The following is a 7500-nucleotide window of genomic DNA, read 5'->3' as shown; positions in this document are numbered from 1 at the left end:
GACCAGCGTGGTGCAGACGACATCTGCGATTCAGAATACAGGACTGGGCCAATATTCTGTTCACTGATGAATCCAGATTTCATTTGGATAGCAGTGACGGCCGTTGTAGAGTGTATCGTCGCGTTGGGGAGCTGTATCAGGACGCTTGTGTTATGCAACGTCGACAATTCGGTGGAGGTAGCGTTATGGTTTGGAGTGGAATAACAGCACGTGGAAAGACCCCTCTACAAATTGTCCGTGGAAATCTCACCGGCGTGCGCTATCGAGACGAAATTATTCAACGCCATGTGATACCCTTCATATAGATACAGCAAAATCACATTACTCTGCAGCAAGACAACGCAAGACCACATATTGCACGTGTAGTCAGGGACTTTTTTGTTCAACAGAATGTCGATGTCTTGCCTTGGCCAGGTGTTTCCCCCGATTTATCTCCGATCCAGTACGTCTGGGATGAAATGGAACGACGTCTACGCCATTTACCAAATCAGCTAGTGAAATTGGCTGATTTAGGCCAGGCTTTAACCAACATCTGGAACAACTGAATAACTTGAATCTCCATTAGTCCCCTACAGACGAACCCGAAGGGGACTTAAGGTTTGCTCTTTGTCCGTCGTTCAGTCTATCAGTCCAACAAATCAGTTTCCCGCACATTTTTCGTCATATTTGCAGATATTCATTTGGCATTTGGTACATTGCTTTACCAAGACAAGTAACAGGTCATATTCCAATTTTATCCCGGTTCATTGATTTTTTTTTCGATGAGCTACTTATGGTCCTTGAACTTACAAAATGAACTCAAATACTCAGTTTTCCTTATTTTTTCCGGCATGCTTGCAGATGTTCATTTGATATTTGTTACAATGCTTTACCACGACAAATTACAGAAGAAGTTCAAATTTTGTTCCGGTTCATTGATGTTTTTGCTGAGTTATGGCCCGTAGACTGTGAGAATTAGATCAAATACCAGTTCTTCGCACTTTCTTCGTTATGTGTGCAGATGTTCATGAAAGGTTAAGATAACGAACAATGATCAATCTCATAACTCCTATAAGCAATACAAAATAGATAGTTGGGCAAACACGGACCCCTGGGCACACCAGAGGTGGGATCATGTGCCTAGGAGGAGTAAGCATCCCCTCTCGACCGGTCACACCCGCCGTGAGTCCTATATCCTGATCAGGTAAACGGAGTTATCTGTAGTCAAAATCAGTGTGCCAAGAACGGCATAACAATCGGTATGAAACACGTCAGACAGCATTTGACCCAATGATAGGTTGTATAGACGAACTAGATCGTTAGAACGACCGTGGAATTTGCGAAATGCTGACTTTAATCGAGACTGTTGAAACCCCTGTACCATCAACTTGTTTGTCAGTTGCTTGCCTCGATTTAAAAACCGAATCATGAATTGATCTGTAGTACATTGCTTTACCATGTCAAGTTACAGATCAAGTTGATATATTGTTCCGGTCCATTTATTTTTTGCCGAGTTATAGCCCTTGAACATAGATAGGGGACATAGTTGTTCTTGTGCATGAACTGTTAACGTATGAATATTCATGCTGAATATTATACACAGACGAATTGACTTAGGACCAGTAGGGGACTTATATTGTTAAGCAATACTTACAGATTGTGTGCTGTATTTGAAAGATTTCATACAAATTTGGTGTTTATGGTTGAGTGGTTTAAACACCATACCGTGTTGAACTATTTTTTTTTTCTAAACTAATTTCCTTTTTTAAAGAAAGGTTGATTGATTATTGCTTAACGTCCCTCTCGAGAATTTTTCACTCATATGGAGACATATGCTCGGCGTTTACGGCCTTTGAGCAGGGAGGGAAACCCGGGTAAGCAGGGTTATGAATCTTTTTTTCTGCAACCTCCATCATCCGATAAAACAACAAAAAGAGAAATTTTCTTCTTTATATATAAATCTATATCTTTATGTATTGTTTAAAAACATAAACTAGACTTATGTACTGTAATGTCATACCGCTGACCTCTTCGTTAAGTACTTTAAACGAAACTGCCAATGCAAGCTTTGACCTTGACGACATTCTATATTTGATAATGATTACGCGGACAATCGGATCGAACCAGTTTACAACAAACATGCATTCATTGTCTATGATAAAAGCAATGTCAATTTCCAAAGAAATATAAGTGAAAAGATTTGGTGAATGTAAATATGATACATAGAATATTTGTAAATCAATAGGTATCCCTGTAATTCGTAACAATGAAAGTTTATGGAGAATATTAAGTATTTGTATTCATGAATATTTACCCTTATTGTGATCATGAGTTAATACCAAAGGTCAACAGCTTGCAAAATATCCAACAACCACATTTCAATCTGCGCAACATGATGGTGCCATCATAAGTGGATCTTTCTGATGATTGTAAAAGATCTGTACAGAATCATATATAATAGGCCTTCTTTCAAGAATAATGTTGAAAATTTGCATACAGTCTGATGGAGCTTAATCAAGCGTGACGAAACATTGAAAACTTATAATCAAATATGGCATGCATATTCTAAATGTGACAAGCATTGATTTGCGGAAGAATCATTCCTAATGGCACACCTTCAGAAAGAAACTGGAATGCAACAAACGACACTGTCGACAAGAGCTCCAATTCTAAAAATATTAATTTATTTGGAATCAATATTCAATAGGGTTTCATTTGAAAAAAAGATTTAACACTTTTAGGCATTAAAATACGATCGTTATTGGTTAATGTCTCATATCGACTAGAAATATACATGGTAGTCAGGGGGACAGCATCACTAAAGACCACCTCACAAGTATATCGAAAACGATTCGTCGATCATCAGAGAACTTGGCAATACGCAACATCGTAAAACATCACGCTAAATAGTCAAGAATGCATGTATTACTCCATGCAGATTATTGTAATTATTGGTCTGTGATTAAGTGAAATGTTCTGGTAAAAATAATGTAAGTTTAACATGATCGTAAACGGTAAAAATGATTGATGTTAAATGAATTACAATTTAAATAATTTCCTTCTCTCCTGTTTAGGGTGAACAGTCTTATTTCAAATAATCTGTGAAGCTAATTAAAATCAGATTTATTTCTTCCTCTCTTCTACGATACACTTAATACAAGAGTAACGATCACGGGTGAGCGGATCAAAGGCTCTGATTTTAATTAGACTGAATTGTCGGTATAACTCTACTTCGCATAATTTCCATTTACAGGTGAAGAACTCGTGTTGTGTGTGCGCCGTACGTAATTTAGATTTTAAAAAATTGCAAGAATCCAAAATATCAATAATTTTACTTATACGTGTCTTCAATTCCACAATTTTGGTAGCAATCTTCATGCTATTGATAACCATACTTACATGTATAATCTGTTGTCACAGTGCATTGAAGTAAAGAATGTTTTTCACCCAAAGTCAATAAAAGCGTGCAATTGAGGGTTTCAAAATCATAGTTTATCGACCATTCAAAATATATATGGTAACATGCGTTTATTAATGGTAAATATCTGTTTAACACTCACCTCAAATTGTTTCAAGTTAAGTATGACAGATTTTTTTTTTTACAGTAGGTCAAAGTATGGTATATTTTTCGAGATTTTTCTCACATGTAACCTTCGTTACCGAGTCCTTGACATGATAATATGTAAGATAAACATTAATTTTCCATGTATTATTCCATAACTTGTATTGGAATTGACTGAGCATATATTTTTCTAATTTGTGAAAGACAATAAATACAGGTTTTCAAAGAAAATATTTAATCAACACAACAAGAAATTATCTGCTGTAAAAGTCAGCAATAAGATTTTAAGAGCGCAAAATAAACGACTAGATATCACTTTCAATATCTTTGAAATGGCAGAAAATAAAATTGATTAACAAATATTCTCGAACAGTTCAATATGTATGAAACATGAAAACAAATGACTAGCAATAGATATAGAACGATAGCTTTTTTGTATGTAAATGAAGTAGCGCTATAATTATGTAACGTATGTTTCAACACTTACACAACAGTACATCCATGAAAATATTATGCCAAAACGATGTCATCATCAGTTATTCTTTACGATTGATGTTGCAAAATCATAACAACACTTAATTCAATGGAAATACCAATTTTAATAGAAATATAACGTAGACAAGCAAAATTTTTTACCAAATGTGTCTTTTCTTCTGAATTTGTTAATTTGCAATAAATATGCGATTAAAACAAAAGTAAAAGATTGATATTTCGCTATATAAATGCTCATGATTCTTATAGAAATAACAGACACATATTTTGAAACCTGGATTGCTCTTTGTTATAATAAACAATGAAAGTAACGTATGTTTCTTATTTTTCCTTTCATTACTATAAACACATCATTTCTATTCAAAAAATGGAAAGAATCATATTTACCCATTTCTAACAATCTGTTTACAATAATAATATAAAGAAAATGTTTAATTTCCCAACATTTTGATTAAATGTATACCGAATCTTATGTTTTTGTTGCTTATTTTGGAATACCTTTCCATAGAAACTGTCAGTATAATCCACCACGCGGTGTTATGAATGAATATTTAACGTGAACCTTAAGACATAGATGTCCCCTATTAATTTTGAGGTCAAAGGGACAACGGTTAAACTACTCTGGACATAGGCTATTGTCCGTTGAGAAATCTTTCCTTGATAGACATCAAACTTGAAACACTGGTGCCCTTATGAATAGATGACCCCCATTGGCTTCCAATTCACAAGGTCAAAGGTCATACAAAATTACTAAAATGACCAGTTGCTTATAAGTATTTTGAGAGACAAAACTTACATGTATCATTATGGTAGCCTTTGACCGGTAGTTAAACCTTTATTTTCACTGTCTATACAGACATTCTACCTTTTCAGTATTGCCACAAGGGGAGCATATAATATTATTTCTAAAACATTTTTTCATGGTTGTTCTTATGTTTTAATACATTTTTTTTCATGGTAGTTATTCTGTGCTTCTGATCTCACAAGCGCCATTTCTGAAAAAATAAATAAAAAATTAAAAACAAGTAGAATAATAGTACGTAACGGAATTTCTGGTAACATATGTTACACTCAGATAAAATATTTTTGAATGATTTCTCTATAAGATTGCATAGAACAATCATCAGAGATTAGTCCCTTCATTTCTAAGATATATTATGAAAAGATGCTGAATTCTAGCAAATTGATAAATGTAGAGTTGCATAGTTACATGTATCATAAATAGGACAGTAGCAGAGAAAAACATGGCCTGTATTTCTTGCAGAGGATATCTGTATATGCTAGTGAATTCGGGAACAATAACACATTTGTTTCTTCATAACATAGTTGATATTCAACAAACATATCATTAAAGATGATATTTTGTCAATATGTAGCTCAATATTTGATGTCTAATCAAGCATTTCATTAAGTAGCATACGTTACTTTGAGTAACGTATGTTACCAGCATTCTACTCAATGTAATTCTTACACCAGAGGAATTTCGAGATATTTGGAATACGATATACATGTACATTCTTTGATATCAGAAGAACAAATTCAGACCAAAACATTCCATCTGCTTAATCAATATTGTATATCAAACATTGCAGTTGTTGTAACAGTACTTACCGTAAGAGAAAATTAATCATAATTCTCAAAGTTTAACACGTATTGACTTTCAAACTCAAATGTTCATAGTAGACGTTCATGTCGTATACCACATCATGCAGAGAGAGAGCAAAAATACGCCGGAAATTGTTATATCATTCCCTTTAATTAATTTCTCGGTAACGAATGTTACATCACTAATGTTACATCTTGACACGTTTGTCAAATTTCAGACCAACCAATGACTATTGCAAAAGAAATGTTTATATTTTCATTCTCTGTACACTACGAGATTTTCATAAAAGGGGTAACATTTGCTCTGCAAATACGTTTTCATAAAAAGTTTATTGTATCGTATGTTACATTTCTAAAATCAGAATGCAAAATTTTGAGAATAATGATGACTTCTTCTCAATGCCACATCCAAATATCGCTTGATGAATATTTTCCCACAGTTTTTGAATATTTTAGCGCCAAAATAGATCAAAAACATAAAGATAATACGAAATCTTTGTCCATACATTGGGTGTTTAATTGACCCTATGATCACATAATATAATCTGGCGACATGGAGTAATATATACACCACTGCTTAAAATCATACGCAAAAGGTGTTAAACTTTATTGAATGAAAATTTAGGAAATACAAATGATATTAACGCAAAGAAAATTAAAAAACACGCTCTCAGATTTTTATATTTGCTTGTTCAATTTTAAAAATTGAGTCGGCGACAGTCACGTATGTTACAAAATTAGGGTATCTACGCTTCCTACCAAGTTTATAAGTAAAGGGGAAATAAAAAATATACCATGCCTAGGGAGGCTATGGGTCCATGAATGTATAGCACACAAAATATATGATTTGATATAGCTTATTTTCTAATAAAGTGCCGGCGACATCAATTGCACGCTTTTATTGACTTTAGTGTTTTATTTGATAAAATGTATCGTCTCTCTTTTAGTGCTTTGGCTCCGTACTAGAGCCCGAATCTGAACCTCTGACGCCGGGGGAATAGGAATTTTTTAATGGTTAACGCTATTTGGTACCGCTTGCAGGGCGGCGACCACGAGTTACCTGCCCCTATACAATGAGTTAATTGCCCCTGTATTTCAGTTAAGTTGTACTTAAAATAGGCTAACTCTTGCGCAAAAAAAGATAGAAAATATCAAATATGGGAAAGCGGGACGATAGACCAAACATATCTACGAAGAGACCGTTGGTGCCGGAAATATCTCTGTCTTTAGTAGTGTCCGCGAGGTATATTAATTTATAAAACATGAGATATTAGTACCATATTGCCCGGGAATCAAAAGATTTTTGCAAGATCGGTAAGTATATTCAATATAGGCTAAACAAGCACAAGGCCAGGGCACGTGGTAAGTCATTCCGCAGCGCAGGAATGACCAAAACTAGCCTACTACGGTACCATTTACAGAAATTACCAAAAAAATGACAAAAATTACCGAGAGAGGAGCTAAAATGACCTCAGTAATACATGACATCTACTATCATATTCACATTAAAAATTTTGGTCCCTCCTTTGACGACTTCAATAATTTTTAATTTCGGTCATATCTTTGGTATTTTCTGTGAACGTTTGTAATTTCGGACATTATATGTAACAATCCTACTATTCATTCCACAATGAAGGCCAGTGGGCCTAGATTTTTAATTTGATACACGTATAAACTTAACACTGCGCAAGTTACGTCACGGAATGCAGTATAGGGGAGGAGAAAATATTTGGCTGGACCAGGAGTCGAACCTAGGATCCCTGCATTACTAGTCAGGTGCTCTAACCACTGAGCTATCCAGGTCGATATCCACGGTCCGTGTAGCCCTAACTACTAAATTCCTCCCTTTAATTTGTTTTTGC

At 34.7% G+C, this 7500-nt stretch overlaps 2 long non-coding RNA genes across 3 annotated transcripts in view; one reads left to right on the top strand and one right to left on the bottom strand.

The window, feature by feature from the left end:
- Positions 1-4250: 4250 nt before the first annotated feature.
- On the bottom strand, positions 4251-6419 carry LOC130054304 (uncharacterized). Its single transcript, XR_008802611.1, has 2 exons — positions 5645-6419; positions 4251-5028 (listed from the first exon to the last, which is right to left on the bottom strand). It is a non-coding gene; the product is annotated as an uncharacterized LOC130054304 (long non-coding RNA).
- Positions 6420-6723: 304 nt separating this feature from the next.
- The window catches only part of LOC125656063 (uncharacterized), an 8386-nt gene continuing 7609 nt past the window's right edge, over positions 6724-7500 (top strand). For both annotated transcript variants that reach the window (XR_008802610.1, XR_008802609.1), the window contains exon 1: positions 6724-6952. This is a non-coding gene — a long non-coding RNA (uncharacterized LOC125656063). The remainder of the gene's footprint in view (positions 6953-7500) is intronic.

This window comes from Ostrea edulis, chromosome 4 (genome assembly GCF_947568905.1).
Source record: "Ostrea edulis chromosome 4, xbOstEdul1.1, whole genome shotgun sequence".
In the NCBI taxonomy this organism is placed as follows: Eukaryota; Metazoa; Mollusca; class Bivalvia; order Ostreida; family Ostreidae; genus Ostrea; species Ostrea edulis.
Note: the sequence above shows the minus strand (reverse complement) of the source record. Positions and strands in the feature narration are given on the sequence as shown.